The 17159-nt window shown below is 42.6% G+C and overlaps 1 long non-coding RNA gene across 1 annotated transcript; it reads left to right on the forward strand.

Moving 5' to 3' along the window:
* Nucleotides 1-2214: 2214 nt before the first annotated feature.
* LOC309523729 lies at nt 2215-5890 on the forward strand. The gene is made up of 3 exons (XR_014215574.1): nt 2215-2686; nt 3429-3534; nt 4761-5890. It is a non-coding gene; the product is annotated as an uncharacterized lncRNA (long non-coding RNA).
* Nucleotides 5891-17159: the final 11269 nt, after the last annotated feature.

Genomic DNA, 17159 nt, shown 5'->3' on the forward strand with positions numbered 1-17159 from the left:
AGGTTTTGCAAAAGAGGATTCTAAACTGAGCACCACAATATTACAAAATAATAAGAAAATACTGTCTAAAACATATAATCTTTTATTTGATTGGGAATTGATGGATGAAGAAATGAAAGAACTACGATCAAATGGGCTCAAGATGTTGGACATACGATATACTTAGAGCAATGGGAGAAATCCTGGTGAGAGGATATAAGATTTACCACCTCTTACATGATTAAAGAAAATTTTGTTTAAATGTTCCACAGGTGGTATTTAACACCAGTTAAGCTGGCCAAAATCTATAAATTGAAATCCAACCTCTGTTGGAAAGTGGCAAAGAAGCAGGAACAACAATACACATGTGGTGGGGTTGTGAGGAGATTAAGAAATTTTGGGGAGTAATACATGAGGAAATGTTGAAAATCCCAATTGCTAAAAAACCAGAGGCATATCTCCTAGGCTTGATAGGGAAAGATATAGCGCAAGTGGAATAAAGAATTTTTCTATATGCAACTACGGCAGCCAGGGTAGTGACTTCTTCTAAATGGAAATCTCAAATCTTGCCCTCAAAAGAGGAGTGGATTTGCAAATTAAATGAATATTTAGAACTGGCAAAGCTAACCTCAATCATATGATATCAGTCAAACCAAAAATTAAAAAAGGAATGGAAATGTTTCAAATATTATATGTTAAAATATTGTTCTAAGAAAGATATGCTAATATGCCTAGAATAAAAATGCAAAGTACATCTATGATTTGGAAAAGAGAAGAGATAAAAGAAATACAAAGAATGATATATTTGGAGAATGCAAAGATAAAGGTGGAAATAGAGATTCAAAGAAGTCAAATTGTAGCGGAGGGAAGCTGCGGGTGGGAGGGGGAGAGTATTATATGATATGTAATATTTACTTTCAGTGTTTCTGGATTGTTTTCAATCTATTTCTCTCTCTTTGTTGTTGTTTTCTGTACTACTTACTTAAACAAAATAAATAAATAAATAAAATTTGGGGGGAGGGGAATAAAAAATAAAGTGATTATGGCTAAAAATGTGATCTAACATAAGGTAAGTTCCTATATGCTCAACAGGCTAGGTTCTATGGCTTCTTCTTCTTCTTCTTCTTCTTCTTCTTCTTCTTCTTCTTCTTCTTCTTCTTCCTCCTCCTCCTCCTCCTCCTCCTCCTCCCCCTCCTCCCCCTCCTTGTTTCATAAATCACCTTCCTTATATGCCTCAAGGTGATTTACAGGCACTGTATGGAAACAGGTTAAAACCATTTTGAAAACAGTGCAAACCTCCCCTGAAGATAAGTTTTAAAACAATGCAAAATGAACACCTTGAAACAGGGACCTATTTATCTGGCTGAGAAAGCCTGTCGAAACAAAAATGTCTTCAGTTGTTTCTGTAAAGTACAGAGAGTGGGCGACTGTCATATCTCAACAGGGAACATCTTCCACTAAGCAGGTGCTGTCATGCTGAAAGCCCTGCTCTGAGCTACTGTGGAGAGGGCTTCTGATACCTAAGGGACTTCAGTGAAAGACATTCCTGTAGAATGCAGTGGGCGCAGGTGCATAAGGTGGTCTCCAGTTGGCCTACCTGTCTAATGATGAGGGATTCCCTTCCATAGATGCTCAGCATGAATCAAGCAAGCAGGGCAAAATGATATTGTGAAATCAGTGTATACAACTGTGCATACATCTTGTTGTATTGCATTTTGCTCAACGGATACTTAGGAATTCCCATTTGGGTTAGGGTTAGGGTTAGCTGATTCTTGGGCATACATTTGACAAAATAGGCACTTCGGCTGTGAACATAATATGCCTTCAAAACATATTAAAAAAACATTCCTTCTGCCATCAGGGGCGCTGTAATTTGTTAAGGGTGATGGGATGTAATGCTATGCAAGGGTGGACTACATTGCCCAGAATTCTTTGAGGGAGGAAATGTACCTTGAATGTGCTTTAAATGTATAATGTGTATGCAGCCATGCATGATGATGATGATGATGATAACCTTATTAAATTTCTATCCTGCCCTTCCTCCCCAAAGGGACGAGGCCAGAAAACAATCAAGCAGGAAAACAATGTGATTAAAATAAAATTGTAATATATTTAAAACATCTGAAAGGAATTAAGAACATTAAAAAAATGGTCATAAACCCTCATATGTAATAGTGGATGGATCTAAACACAGGAAAATAAACGCTATAAATAAGTCAGAAATGAGTGGGGGAAATATCTATGGAAAATTGTGTTTCAAAATTTTCTGCTCTCTGTCGTCATCTGATGTTGCATGTTTATAGCTCATTCAAATCACTATTGCTTTCCTAATGTAGCTGAGTCCAAGTTTCAATGAGGCCAGAATCAATAATATTTCAGCCACCAAATGCCTGGGTGAACAGGAATGCGCTGCTGATTTGCGTCCCCCTGTGTTTCCTGTTGCACTGCTAATTTGTGTCCGTCCCTCCATTATAATTCAAGCCTTCCATTTCCAACTGCAGTGTTCTGAGGTGATATTTGGAGCTTACATTTGGTGAAGTTGTTTTTGTTATTTATTTTGCGTTTTTTGTTTTGATGCTTTTTCAGTTAATTTGTTTTTGTGACTGTGTGGATCCCAGTTCAGCTACTGATTGATTGATTGATTGATTGATTGATTGTGTGACTGTGGACATGAATAAATTCCAGACTATGACTATCATCAGTGCAGGTAAGATTTTTTTAAAAATTCTATTTTATCATCTACAATACTGTTTTATTTATTTTATAGTACAGTACATTGTTTATTGCTTTCATTTTATGGATCAATGGTCTCATAAAATAGTAAAATTCATGTTAAATTGCTGTTTTAGGGGTTGTTTTTAAAAGTTTGGAACGGATTAAGCCATTTTGCATTACTGTCTATGGGAAAGTGCACCTTGGTTTTGGAATGCTTTGGTTTTGGAACAGACTTCCAGAACTGATTAAGTTTGAGTACCAAGGTACCATTGTAATGAGGGAGATACATACACCACACCTGGGAGGACCAACCAACCTACACCATTTTACGTGGCAATTACCTGCAAGTTGGGTAATACAATGTGCATCACCTTTATGTATGGAGCTTGGATGAAGCAGCTTCTTCCCACCATGGCTGGCTGCATATTCACCAACATATTACTTCCCCTAAAGAATCCAGGGAACTGTAGTTTATTATGGGTGCCAGAACTGTAGTTCTATGAGAGGTAAACTACAGTTCTTTGGATTCTTTGTGGAGGAGCATTTTGCTTTAAGTGTATACGTAGCCCATAATTTCAACTGATGGTGGCTGCTTGCTCAGCCAAATGCGCCTTTCCTTCGTCATGCAGTTTGCTTAGGGTAGTTGCTTTGTATAAATCAATTATTCCGTCAAAGCTACTGCTAGTACCGCAAACTAGCCTGCATTAACTTGGATGCCTTTTGTGTCTTTAAAGGAACACCCTGCATTTGATGTATAGCCAGGAAATCTAAAGGAACATCTACAATGAGAGGGAAGCGCAACTGCATGAAGGCTGCAGTTGTAACCCTGTCTACTTAGAGGTAAGTCACATTGAATTCAATGAATGGGAAACAAACATATTCAGTAAAAAGTAAGCTGATAAAAAGACTAGCAAATAAAGTCAGGAGACAAGCAAATTCTCTACGGTGTTCACAGCTGTTAGTTTCATAGAATTGCCCTTCCAAACAGATGGCCAAAAATGGGGGGTTGATGCCTCCATGTCCTCTAGGCATAACAATTACAAAAATGCAATAGAGGATGCAAGTACAACATCCCTGAAAGACGTGACTACAGATGCTGAAATACCTCCAGTGAAGGATAACTTTCCCCCTGCCCCCCTGAGGCAGCTTGCTCCACTGTTGAACAGCTCTTACCGTTAGGGAGTTCATGGAGGGTAAGGCTATTGGTGGCTACTAACCTTGATGTCTTCATGTTCTACCTCCACTGTTGGAGGCAGTAATGCTTCTGAATACCGTTTGGCGGAAACTGCAGGAGGGGAGAGGGCTCTGGGGCTCAGGTCCTCCCTGCAAGTTCCCAGAAGCATCTGGTTGGCCACTAGGGGTGTGGAGCTGCATTTGTAGCACAATAGTTTAGTTTTTCTCAATCTGGACTCATTAATGCTCTTCCTCAACATGCTGCTTTCCATCTAGATTGATGGGTGTGGTTGTTGGATATCCATTTGATTAGGTTATCCATGCCTTTACGCCCCCTGCACATGCCCATGTGAATAAAGATGGAAGTGGTCATTACAATCTTGGTATACATCCACCCACGATGTCATTGGGCAGAACTGCTTGCATCTGCTTTCAAATGGACACACCAAGGGGCAATGCAGAATTAATTTGAAATGAGCTTCTCGGGAAGTGCTTCTTAGGGGCAAAAATATGCAGCGAAACTAGCTTGGCCAGAGCTGTTTGGCAGTGGAACAGACTCCCACAAGAGGTGATGGACTCTTCTTCCATGGAGGTTTGTATGCTGAGGTTGGATGGCCATCTATTATGGATGCTTTAGCTGCTATTCCTGCATGTGGGGGTTGGACTAGAGGACCCTTGGGGTCCCTTCCAACCTTAAGATTCTATGATTCTATGGGTGTGGGCTATATAAGGGGTGAAGTGCTGCATCTCAATGGATTCTAGAATAAAATGTCATGTGTGCCAGTCTAGGATACATCAGGGTTCTCCTTATGTTTTAAATATTCGCTTTTTGTTAGGAAGTTACTCCTAATAAAGTTGGTAAAAATATATTGCCCTTCTATTTCCACACATAGGTTCTAGAGCTTCCCTCTGGAACAACAGAGAACAAGCCGGCTACATCTTCTATATGACAGCAGACCTTCAGATATTTGAAGGTTGCTATCTTGTCTCCCCTTAATTTTCTCTTCTCTGTTCATGGATTTTATGTTGGGGTTACATTCCAGGCCCCCATGTGCATAATTGAAATGCACGTAAGTGGGGAGCTCCCTGCAGTACATATAGCTTCCTGTCCAACAGCTGTTGTGCAGGGTAGCATAGCTTCAAGAATTCCTGCATGCCATTTTGTAGCTGTTGAGTCTCTTTTTTTCTGGATGTTTGGCTCACTGATGTCCTCTTCAGGCTCTTCAGACGGGTCTCCTTACGAGCCACAATGTACTTTCCAGCTCTCACCCACCATTTCTGGCTATAATTTTTTTTCATTTTTAATTATGTCCAAGCACCGCACGTATACATGGTCATGTGCGAGCTGATGACATGTAAGTGTGGGGATGCCTGTACTCTTATTTTAAAATGCACAATTTGTGTTCATGTAGGCTGTGTATTTTTCCTTTTCTCTCTGCTGTGCCTCTCTTTAGAATCCTGTGCTGCATATAAAACTGTGTATATTACCCCCAAAACTGCACCAATTTCAAGAGGACTTAAAAAATAACAATTGGCAAATTGATAAGAAAATGTGCGGAACTAAGATAAAGGCTGGAAAAATGAGAAAGTGGGATAAACCAGAATTAACTGATTTGCCCATCTTTGTCCAAGGGGAAGGCCTGAGCTCAACAGCTGAGCATCAGTTTCCCACGCAGAAGGTCCCAGGTTCAGTTCTTGGCATCTCCAGGTGAGACTGTGAATGTCCCCCATCTGAACCCCTGGAGAGCTGCTGCCTGTCAGTGGGACAATGCTGAGCTAGAGGAATTGATTGTCAGACTTAAATATAAGGCAGCTCCCTATGTTTCCAAAGCAGCACCTTGTCAGCCTGCCAGCACTCTCTGACTTATCCCGATCCAAGGCTTTGCAGCTGGCGCATATTTTAATGCCAAATGACTGGCACCATTGATGTTGGAACACATAGTCTCTTGGTGCCCACACTGCTTGCACATTCATTTCAGTATGTCACACTGTGTAGCTACTTTTTGCTGTTGTTGCAACTTAAGTTTATATCTCCCCAGAGGTATTTACCCCACTCCCAGAATTCACACAGAGGAGAATGTGGGTCCCCTTTGCCAAGCAGCCGTTCGCCTGATAAAATTAAGAAGAAAAACAACAGAAAGAGAAGCAGGGAGACCTCCTGTTAATTTACTGCCCTGAAACAGTCAATTAGAGACTTGCCAAACTGTCTGGCATTCGTTCCAAGTCCTTTGAAATGCCAACCCCCAAATGAAAGATGGAGGAGAGGATATTGCCTGGCTCTTTCCAAGAATTGGCCCAAACAGCAACCACAATGTGTCAACTTGCGAGCTGGGGCTAGTTTTGCTGATAGCAGAAATAAACGCCTGTTGTTTGTCAGAAATTGGGTTCAATTTTCCCAACAATAGTGTTGCTTCCCATGCTACACTAGTCTCACATGCTACTTCCAGAAGTGTCTGGAATTTAGTAATGCTCTGTGATCTCTCTCTCTCTCTCTCTCTCTCACACACACACACACAGCCTGAATTTCTAATTGAAAGGACATGCGTTTACATCTAAGAAGTCTTGAGGGAATATTTGGATCGCTCAGTCTCCGTTGGATAGCTCATCTGGTGGAGCATGAGACTCTTAATCTCAGGATTATGGGATTGAGTCCCACACTGGGCAAAAAGACTCTTGCATTGCAGGGGCTTGAACTAGGTGACCCTTGTGGTCCCTTCTAACCCTACAATTCTATAAGAGTCTATGAATCCACTGCTAGAGTGAAATAGCCCAATCACACTGACATCTGCCAAGGACAGTAAAAGAGGTGGAGAATGGTAAGAACTTAGTGGAAGAGCATCTGCTTTGTATTCAGAAGGTCACAGGTTCAACCCCAAACATCTCCAGGTGGGGCTAGGAGTGTCCCCTGCCTGGAACCTCAGAGAGCTGCTGCCAGTCAGTGTAGATGACATTGGGACCATTGGACCAATGGTCTGACTTAATAAAAAGAACCTTCCTATGTTAATTTGTGAGTCTCAGAACTGAGGGTAAGGGGAAAAGTTGACCAGGTGGTTCAGCAAGCAGAAAAAGGACAGACAGCTGTTGGGTCAGCAATCTCAGGCAAATAGACTAGTCAAAAAATTAAGCAGCTGCAAAGGCCTGTCACATAAAAAGGCATTCAAGAGATGCATGGAAGTCAAAAGTGATGGTCTTACTGGATCTCTGCAGGAAGAGTCCTCCAGGGCATCTGGTTGAGGCCAGTCTGGTTTCTGTAACATGGGAGACAACTAACACTGTTCCTCCAGATGATTTCAACCATTAGGCTGGGATATAAGAGCTCAGGCAGTCAACAGCAACAACAAATTTTTTATTATTTGTACCCCGCCCATATGGCTGTTTCCCCAGCCACTCTGGGCAGCTCCCAACAGAGGACTAAAAACAGAATAAAACATCAAACATCCCGATACAGGGCTGCCTTCAGCAACTAAAAGTTGTCTAGTTACTTATCTCCTTGACACCTGCTGGGAGTGTGTTCCACTGGGTGGTGGGCACTACCGAGAAGGCCCTCTGTCTGGTTCCTTGTAACCTCACCTGTTGCAGGGAGGGAACCGCCAGAAGGCCCTCGGAGCTCTCAGTGTCTGGGCTGAGCAATGGGGGTGGAGACGCTCCTTCAGGTATACAGGACCTAGGCCATTTATGGCTTTAAAGGTCAGCACCAACACTTTGAACCGGTGTTATATGGTCTCAGCCACAGCTCCCAGTTACCTTAAGACTCTTCTAAAAACACAAGTAGAGAAAAAACAGACCTTGTAAGAGTCAGGGAGCGATTGGAATATTTCTGCTACCCTGTAGAAGTGTAGATATTCAATTACTTTAATATGAGTGGAGATTATTCTAAGATTAAAAGTAATCATGAGGCATTGGCATAGGGGAGCAGATGATGCCTGTACCATGGAATCTGTTACACACTTGGGCTTCAGAGTGATTGATTTTATTCAGCCATGATATGCACTTGTAAAAGTAGGCTTTTTCTGTCCATTGATCCCATGGGGAGCAAGCGTTTAATGTCAACGCTGAATGTTAATGTACAATTAAAACCAAAACAAAATCGATATTCCTAGCGGGGAGGGAGAGAATGGGTTGCCATTCATAGGCTGCCTTGCTCATGAGATTCCCGCCCTGGTCCATGAAACTGCTCCAGTCTGAATGGTCTGTGAACTGCAGCTGTCATTTTTAAAAGGTTTTGGACACACTGATGTTTATTGTAGTTTAAACCCCCCCTTTCTTTCTTTTAGTGGTGGGCTTTAAAACATTTACTGCCAATAATTTGGAGAATGGTGTGGGTTCTTTATATGTTAAGATTTATTACAGTCAGGAAACAAGTGTGTGTTAAACAGTCTCTAACCTTTCTTTAATAGCAATCCTTAAGCCAGGCCTGTACATCTTGGGTGACTCATGAGCCATTTGTTTCTATTGTAGGATACTTCAACATAGCCCTGTTTATTGTATGATGCAGGCACTGGCCTCAGGCAGTGGCGTAGCGTGGGGGGTGCAGGGGGGGGCGGCCGCACCGGGCGCAACATCTGGGGGTTAGGGTTAGGGGGCGCAAATCCACGGGTTAGGGGGCGCAAATTACTTGCCTTGCCCCGGGTGCTGACAACCCACACTACGCCACTGGCCTCAGGCCAGGCCAGTCTGTATGTGGGGCTCAGGCTTTTCCATAAGGGGACAGAGCTTTGATGTTGCTTCAGCAACAGTGAACTTAGGTCCTATATGCATTATACATTGAAAACACAATGATGCCACAATCATGGCTTACCCCAAGGAATTCTGGGAACTGAAGTTTGTTAAGGGTGCTGAGAGTGGTTAGGAATCCCTCTCAGAGCTACACTTCCGAGGCTGGTTTAATGGTCCATCCCTCTTAATAATTATAATAATAATACCTTTATTGTCATTGTACAACCTTCTTCCCAGGAAATTCTGGGAATTGTAACTCTGTGGTGGAAAGAGAGGCCTGTTGTCAGGAATGGAAATTAGTCCAGTATTCATTTTCATCATGGGGTTGTTGTTGTTTTTGAGTCTCCAAACAATATGTAATTAATTGCCCACCCCCATTGTTTTGAAGTTTCCTTTACAGCGAAATGAATGTAGACTACATACATTGCACATGTAGTTATGCAATTCATGCTAAATAGCAGAGAGCAAGATGAATAACATAGTATTTGATGGAAAGCGAACTGCAGCAGAACAGAAACAGGAGTGATTGTGGCAAATACAGGTTAGAATGGAAATTGCTGCCCTCTTACATTCTTCATTGTCACTGAGCACTCTGTAACCTTGCTCCTGCCAACCTCATTTTGCTTAAGTTATTTTCAGGCTGGTGCTCACCCAACTTAAAGAAAACACCTTAAGCAGAATGAATGAATGACTCAACCACTTTAAGCAGAAGTCATATTGCATCATCAATAAATTGAAACATCATAGTTCAAGACTCCATTCATTCTCCGGTGCATTAGTCCTCCTATTTAGGAGAAGTCTTGAAATGTGAGAGCTTTTGCCATCAAACTCTTTTTATTCTTCACTTGATTCATCTTTTGTCTCCTCTGTGCCAATTACTTCTAACCAAAAACTGACAACCTCTTGTCATTCATTGTTCCTTCCCTCCCACATCTGCTCTCAGCATTGACAAAATGTTGAGGGGTTTTTTTCAGACCCGCATTGATAATTTGACTGACAATAGTTTATAATCTTGTAATAATCTCACTGCAGGATCTGTCAAATGAATGATCCTAGTTGAGAGCAGGGGGGAGGGATTGAAATTTAATTATAAGATACATGTTTGATATTAGGAAAGGATAAAAGTGATTCTTAGGTTTTGTTTGCAGAAGAAGAAGGTGCCTTAATTTCCTCCTTTCGGCTGCTGAGTGAAACTGAAAAAAATGTAAAAGGAGAGAACTATGGTCTTTACATCCAGTGTTCTAGCCCAGTGGTTCCCAATGGTTTACTTGAAAATTGCTGAGAGTCTTGGTGGTAGGGTTGCCATATTTTGAAGAGCAAAAAAGGAGACGCTATGATGGCCATTCAAAGCAAATAAATGCAACATGTCTCAAATTTTCCCCTGATAAAGAGGACGTGTCCTGGAAAAAAAAGAGGGCACATGGCAACCCTACTTGGTGGACTACTTAATGATTTTTCTGCCTGTTGTAGCAACTGTAATTCCATGGAACTCAAATTTTAATACAAGAAATACAGTGGTACCTCGGGTTAAGTACTTAATTCATTCCGGAGGTCTGTTCTTAACCTGAAACTGTTCTTAACCTGAAGCACCACTTTAGCTAATGGGGCCTCCTGCTGCTGCCGCGCCACTGGAGCCCGATTTCTGTTCTTATCCTGAAGCAAAGTTCTTAACCTGAAGCACTATTTCTGGGTTAGCGGAGTCTGTAACCTGAAGTGTATGTAACCTGAAGTGTATGTAACCCGAGGTACCACTGTACAAGAAATAAGTGCAATTAAAATGTGATTGAAAATCAATATGAATATTCAGTGTGATGGAAGTGCTGTTTCTCATCTTCATTCCATGGATCACCTGAATTACATCCATGGACCACTGGTGGAACCCACAGATTGTGAACCCCTAAGGCTATATAAATGAAGAGAGATGCCTTATCCTGAGGCTATTGGTACCTCTAGCTCAATATTGTCTTCTAAATGAGTGAGGGAAAGAATACGGTGTTCACATGTAGCTCCATAAAATGAAATCTGTGTCATTTTCTGTTGAGTGCACTTCTCTGAAGTTGTTTGGCTTTGTGGGTCCTTGCTGATAAAACTGTACTTTTTGACCGTCAGTCACAGAGAGTTCTCTTTAGCCCCTGACCCAATGAAATCCTAGAGGCATAAACCACAACTGGGATAAAGCAAAGGGAACCATACAAGAATATAGTTAGGGATCGGTGTGTGTGCAAATATGGCTGCCTTCCTCTGGCATTGGTATGACCCTAGTGGTTTGCTCTAACCCTAACTTCCAATATATACATGATATACATGATCCATATACATGGATAGTTTCACATCCAACACTGAATATTTTGGACTCCTATCAGTTCTGGCCAACAGGGGTCAGTGTCAGGGATGCTAGGATTTGTAGTCCACAACATTGGGAGTGCACCAAACAATGGAAGTCACTAAGAAGTGTTAGGGAAAGTCAAAGTGCAGCGGCAGAAATAAGGAATCTGTGGCTCTCCAAATATAGCCCCCATCAGCCCCATCCAGGATGGCCAGTGGTCAGAGATGATGAGAGTCATGGTCCAGCAATGTCTCAGCATCCATGGCTCCCCATACCTGGACTATGAAAAGGAGTTGCAGTTGTAGTGGGCAGAAAGTCTTGTTCAATAACATAAGTCACTTGGGGCTTCCACCATTGGGCTTATGCCTCCAATCAAGACAATAATGAAAAGTTACCTTGTGGTACCTTTTCCATGTCAATATGGAGAGATGAACTGTCTTGTCAAAATACCATATGGGAAATCTGAAGCATGAAAATGTAAAATTCTCCGCACCACTAGGTGGCAGTATAAACAAGCAGCTTAAGGACACAGAAACTGGACTTAACACTGAATTGTGTGGGATATTCAGTCCTATATAACCAACATGCTTAACTCTAATTAATGCATGAAGGGGTTAAGACCAGTGGCGGATCTTGGGGTCTCAAATATTAGCAGTGTCCCGTTCAGTGCCCAAATTTGATGCCCCCACCTCTTGCCTTCAATTCTACATTGAATTCTGGCGCTCCTAAGTCTCCACACCCAGTGTGATTGAACTGGTCACGCTCCCCTAAATCCATCTGTTAGGACAATAGAATATGTGGTCCTGTCAGGCTTAGCAAGGCCACACACCCTCATCTTGGGAGAAACGGTTACTCTCTCTTCCACTCTACTGATAAGGAGGTCTAAGCTGGATGCTCCAAGCTTAGACCATGTGGCTTAATCAGGCCATCTTTGTGTCTCTGTACAAGTAATTTAAAAACATTTACCACTTTTGGAACCTAAGTTATACTGCCTGTCTTTTGTAGCTGCTGTATGAGAAAGCACTTGACTCTAACCTTTGAAGTGTTTTAAGTAAACTATTTTTAACTTGCCAAATGTGTGGCTTCTTTCTATGCTAAGAGAAGAGGGGAACTTTGGAAGCAACTTAGAAGGGGATATTTTGAAGGTCTTGCTGCTTTTATTTCCACACTTTACTTTGCTGCATATTTTGTGATTTTAAATCTCTGCTGGTGTTCTCTCACCAAAGAGTACTTGCTATAAACCTAGATCTTGGCATCCAGGAATTGTCCTTTTTATACCTAGTACAGTGGTGCCTTGGTTCTCAAACTTAATCCATTCCGGGAGTCTGTTCGACTCCCAAAGCCATTCAAAAACCAAGGCATGGCTTCTGATTGGCTGCAGGAGCTTCCTGCCTTTCAAGTGAAAGCCGCATCAGATGTTCAGCTTCCGAAAAACGTTTGCAAACCAGGACAAACTGTTTGATTTGTTCAACAACTAAGCCATTCAAGAACCAAGGTATTACTGTATATATACACGTCTTTTAAACAAAATACAAAAAATTAACAAATTGCTCTCCATGGAAGTATCTCCCCCAGTCCTTCCTGGAGATGTTGGGGATGGAACCTCAAATCTTCTCCATGCAAAGCATCTGCTCTATCTATTGATTGCATTGATATCTGACCTTTTACTGTTATTATTTTGTTTGGCCAACAGCTTAGATTGCTTTAAAAGAGAATTGGACAAATTCATGGAGGACAAATCTACCAATGGCTACTAGTCATGATGGCTGTGCTTTACCTCTGAGGTCAAAGGCAGTAATGCTTCTCAATACCCATTGCTGGATATCTTAGGAGGGGAGAGCACTCTTGCACTCGGTTCCTGCTTCAGGATTTTCTACACTAGCTTCTTTGAGCATCATTTGGGGGAGAAGGCAGGGTATAAATGGAACAAAACCATTGATGGCTTAAGGCAACCTTCCCCAATCTGATGCCCTTCAGATGTTTTGGATGACAGCTCCCATCATCCCTAGCCATTAGTCATGCTGTGTGTGACTGATGGGCATCAGAGTCCAACAACACCTAGAGTACACAAGATTCTGGAAGTTTGGCCTAAGGGTACCATCATCAGCCTTCCACAACCATTAGATGCACACTACTTACATTTGTACACATGTAGTCTCTCGCTCTCACACACATCTGGAATGGTAGTGTGAAATTGGAGCTGTTTATTAACTAAGGACACTGGTCTGTACACCAGCAAGTCCTGAAAGTCTGAAATAAATTCAGTGAAGCTGGAATATTATTTTTGCCCCCTTCTCTGAAATTTGGTCCACTCCTTCCTTTCTTGAGTTTCTCCGCCACACAGCACCTCTAGGTATGAAAGAATAGGAGGGCAGTGAGTTGTGACTCTTCTCTTGAACCCAGAGATGAAGTGGGCCGTCCCTGAGTCTGTTCCAAGTAAGAGAAGTTTATCTGAATCAGATAAATAGGCTCCTTTTGAAATGTGAGGTGCCTTTATGTTGGCGATGAAGCAGCCTCTTCTTTTCCCTCTTCAGACGAAACTTGCTCTCTGTCTGAGCACTCTATGCAGAAACCTTGGGAGAACAATTATTTGCTATCTTAAGATATCATGACACATATCCTGGATACAATAACCAGGAAGCTCATACAAAAAGATGAAGAAACAGGCATAAATGCCTCCTGTATCCTCCTTTTCAATCTCTCCAGCTCTGTGCTGGATGTCTTCAGAGTTTTCTTCATGGTTCTTGCGCATGCAGAGTTCTGAACTGATTTCCCCTATCTCAGAAATAGTGAGCATGCTCTGTATGGAAGGAGGCCCCAGGTTCAATTTTGGGGTATTTCCAGATAAGACTGAGAAATAATGATAAAGTGGGTTTCCTGCATAAGCAGGGGGTTGGAGGTCCCTTTCAACTCTCCGATTCCTGTTTAAAACACTGGACAGCTACTGCCAGTCAGAGTGGACAATACTGAGCTGGATGGATGAATGGTCAAACTCTGTACACAGCAGTTTCCTCTGTTTCTTTGTCTTAAAAGCTGAGTGGTGAGAGCATCTGCTTTGCATGCAGAAAGTACCAGGTTCAATCCCTGATATCTCCAAGTAGGGCTGGAAATAACTCCCATCTATAACCCTGGAGAGCCTCTGCCAATTAGAATAGGAATTGCTGAGTTAGTTGGACTGATGATCTGATTTAATTTAAAGCAACTTCTGGTGTTCCTCATAGTAACTCTCCCTGTCATGGGCAGGCCATTTAGCTGCCATCCCTGTTTATCTTCTAAAACAGCAGGGAGGGACCTCCAGCTTGAAGACCAAATTAGGTCTGGCAGGGGTCCTAATTTGACCCATGAGGCCGTTTCCCCCAAACCATGTCCATTTGATATCATATGTGTTGCTGTGTTTGATATAAGAATATAATAAGAGCCTGGTGGATCAGGCCAAGGGTACATCTACTCTAGTAGCATCTGGCCGACTAGATGCCCCAGGAATCTCGCTCATAACGATGCAGTTTCAAAGGAAGTTGTTGTTGTTGTTGTTGTTTAGTCGTTTAGTCGTGTCCGACTCTTCGTGACCCCATGGACCAGAGCACGCCAGGCACTTCTGTCCTCCACTGCCTCCCGCAGTTTGATCAAACTCATGCTAGTAGCTTCAAGAACACCATCCAGCCATCTCATTCTCTGTCGTCCCCTTCTCCTTGTGCCCTCCATCTTTCCCAACATCAGGGTCTTTTCCAGGGAGTCCTCTCTTCTCATGAGGTGGCCAAAGTATTGGAGCCTCAGCTTCACGATCTGTCCTTCCAGTGAGCACTCAGGGCTGATTTCCTTCAGAATGGAGAGGTTTGATCTTCTTGCAGTCCATGGGACTCTCAAGAGTCTCCTCCAGCACCATAATTCAAAAGCATCAATTCTTCGGCGATCAGCCTTCTTTATGGTCCAGCTCTCACTTCCATACATCACTACTGGGAAAACCATGGCTTTTACTATACGGACCTTTGTTGGCAAGGTGATGTCTCTGCTTTTTAAGATGTTGTCTAGGTTTGCCATCGCCTTTCTCCCAAGGAGCAGGCGTCTTTTAATTTCGTGACTGCTGTCACCATCTGCACTGATCATGGAGCCCAAGAAAGTAAAATCTCTCACTGCCTCCATTTCTTCCCCATCTATTTGCCAGGAGGTGATGGGCCCAGTGGCCATGATCTTCGTTTTTTTGATGTTGAGCTTCAGACCATATTTTGCGCTCTCCTCTTTCACCCTCATTAAAAGGTTCTTTAATTCCTCTTCACTTTCTGCCATCAAGGTTGTGTCATCTGCATATCTGAGGTTGTTGATATTTCTTCCGGCAATCTTAATTCCGGCTTGGGATTCATCCAGCCCAGCCTTTCGCATGATGAATTCTGCATATAAGTTAAATAAGCAGGGAGACAATATACAGCCTTGCCGTACTCCTTTCCCAATTTTGAACCAATCAGTTGTTCCATATCCAGTTCTAACTGTAGCTTCTTGTCCCACATAGAGATTTCGCAGGAGAGAGATGAGGTGATCAGGCACTCCCATTTCTTTAAGAACTTGCCATAGTTTGCTGTGGTCAACACAGTCAAAGGCTTTTGCATAGTCAATGAAGCAGAAGTAGATGTCTTTCTGGAACTCTCTGGCTTTCTCCATAATCCAGCGCATGTTTGCAATTTGGTCTCTGGTTCCTCTGCCTCTTCTAAATCCAGCTTGCACTTCTGGGAGTTCTCGGTCCACATACTGCTTGAGCCTTCCTTGTAGAATTTTAAGCATAACCTTGCTAGCATGTGAAATGAGTGATGTGAAATGTGATGGCAGCTTAAAGAGTGCTCCCAATTGTTTATTGGCAAGTATGGCTTGCTGACAGCACCAATCAGCTGATTGGCTCTGACAGCAAGCTCTTCTGAAGTTGTCTATTTGTAGATGTGGTTTTGATTCAAAGCACATCTGTAGTTGGGCATTTTCTCTCTTCGTAGACAGCTTTCGCAGTCTGCAGAAAGAAAAGTGTCCATTTGCAGGTGCGATTTGAATTTAAACCATGCCCTCAAATGGACAAAGCAGGGCTCACTGTCAATGCCAATCAGTTGATCACCACCTACTGCAGGCCTCATTGAAGTTATCACCTAACATCATAGTGACTTCAGGTGACTGGCAGGTGGGCAGCCCCACTCACATATCAAAGTGACCCAGAGGGGGAGGGAGACGGGAGGATCTGACTTGCAGAGACTGAAAAGGTTGCCTGATCCCTATTCTAGGACTGCATCTCACCACATGATCCTTCTCACACACTGACGTATGCACAGGAAGCCTTGCTTTGTTCCAAGAGAATTTGTGGGCTAGTGAGACAAGATGTTCTGTTGTATCACCCAGTTTATGGAAAGCCTTCACCTGAAAGCCTTATCTAATTCCTTCTTGGCCTCTCTACATCTCGTGGCCATCTTGTTCCGATATGCTTTTGGTATGAATTAGTTGTTAGCTTTTAGCTACATGCTGTCTAGTTTACTGTTGGTAAGGAATAGCATGGTCTTCGCAGAAGCAAGTCCCATTTGAACTCAACAGTTGGGTGTAGAATTGCACATTAAGCCATCTCAGTTTCTTTGCTGCTCAATTTTCATAGTTCAGTTGCTTTCAAAATCCCTCTAAATATTTTATTTCTTGATTCTTGAAGGGTATAATCATTTGGCCTCTTTGTGGTCCTGGAGGGGGCAGGGATCCCAGAAGTCACAGGACATAGCAGATTTCCTCTCCATGGGTGAAGAAGAAGACCTGCCCTCAGAGGGGGAGAACTATCCCTCAAAGCCCCATCCCAGTCACAGTGCAAAGAATATTTGCTGGGACTTCCCAGCATTGGAACAATGTCTCCCAGATCTTATACAGAGCCCAAACCAAGCAGGGTTCCACATCATGCATAAGTTGCTTGCGATTTTTCTGTCCACCATGGAAACAAAATGGCCATACCAATATGGACCTCACTCTGATGCAGGAAATGCATTTTTATGACAGAATTGCTAGATTCAGCCATTGCACAGCAATCTATCCAACAGTGAGACTGCTGATGAAGGGGAACGTAGATGTCATTGCACTCCAACTCCCATAGCAAGGCTGGTGGGGTTCACCAGAGGCTGGGAGATAATAAATCAGATAGGTTAACTCAGATGGGTTATCAGATGGGTGAACTCAGCAGGGTGATTAGAAATCAAGTTTTAAAAAGACAAGCTTTAGAGTACTTGATTTGTGTTTCTTGCCCTAT

The sequence above is a fragment of the Podarcis vaucheri genome (genome assembly GCF_965113315.1).
Source record: "Podarcis vaucheri genome assembly, chromosome: Z".
NCBI classification, from domain to species: Eukaryota; Metazoa; Chordata; class Lepidosauria; order Squamata; family Lacertidae; genus Podarcis; species Podarcis vaucheri.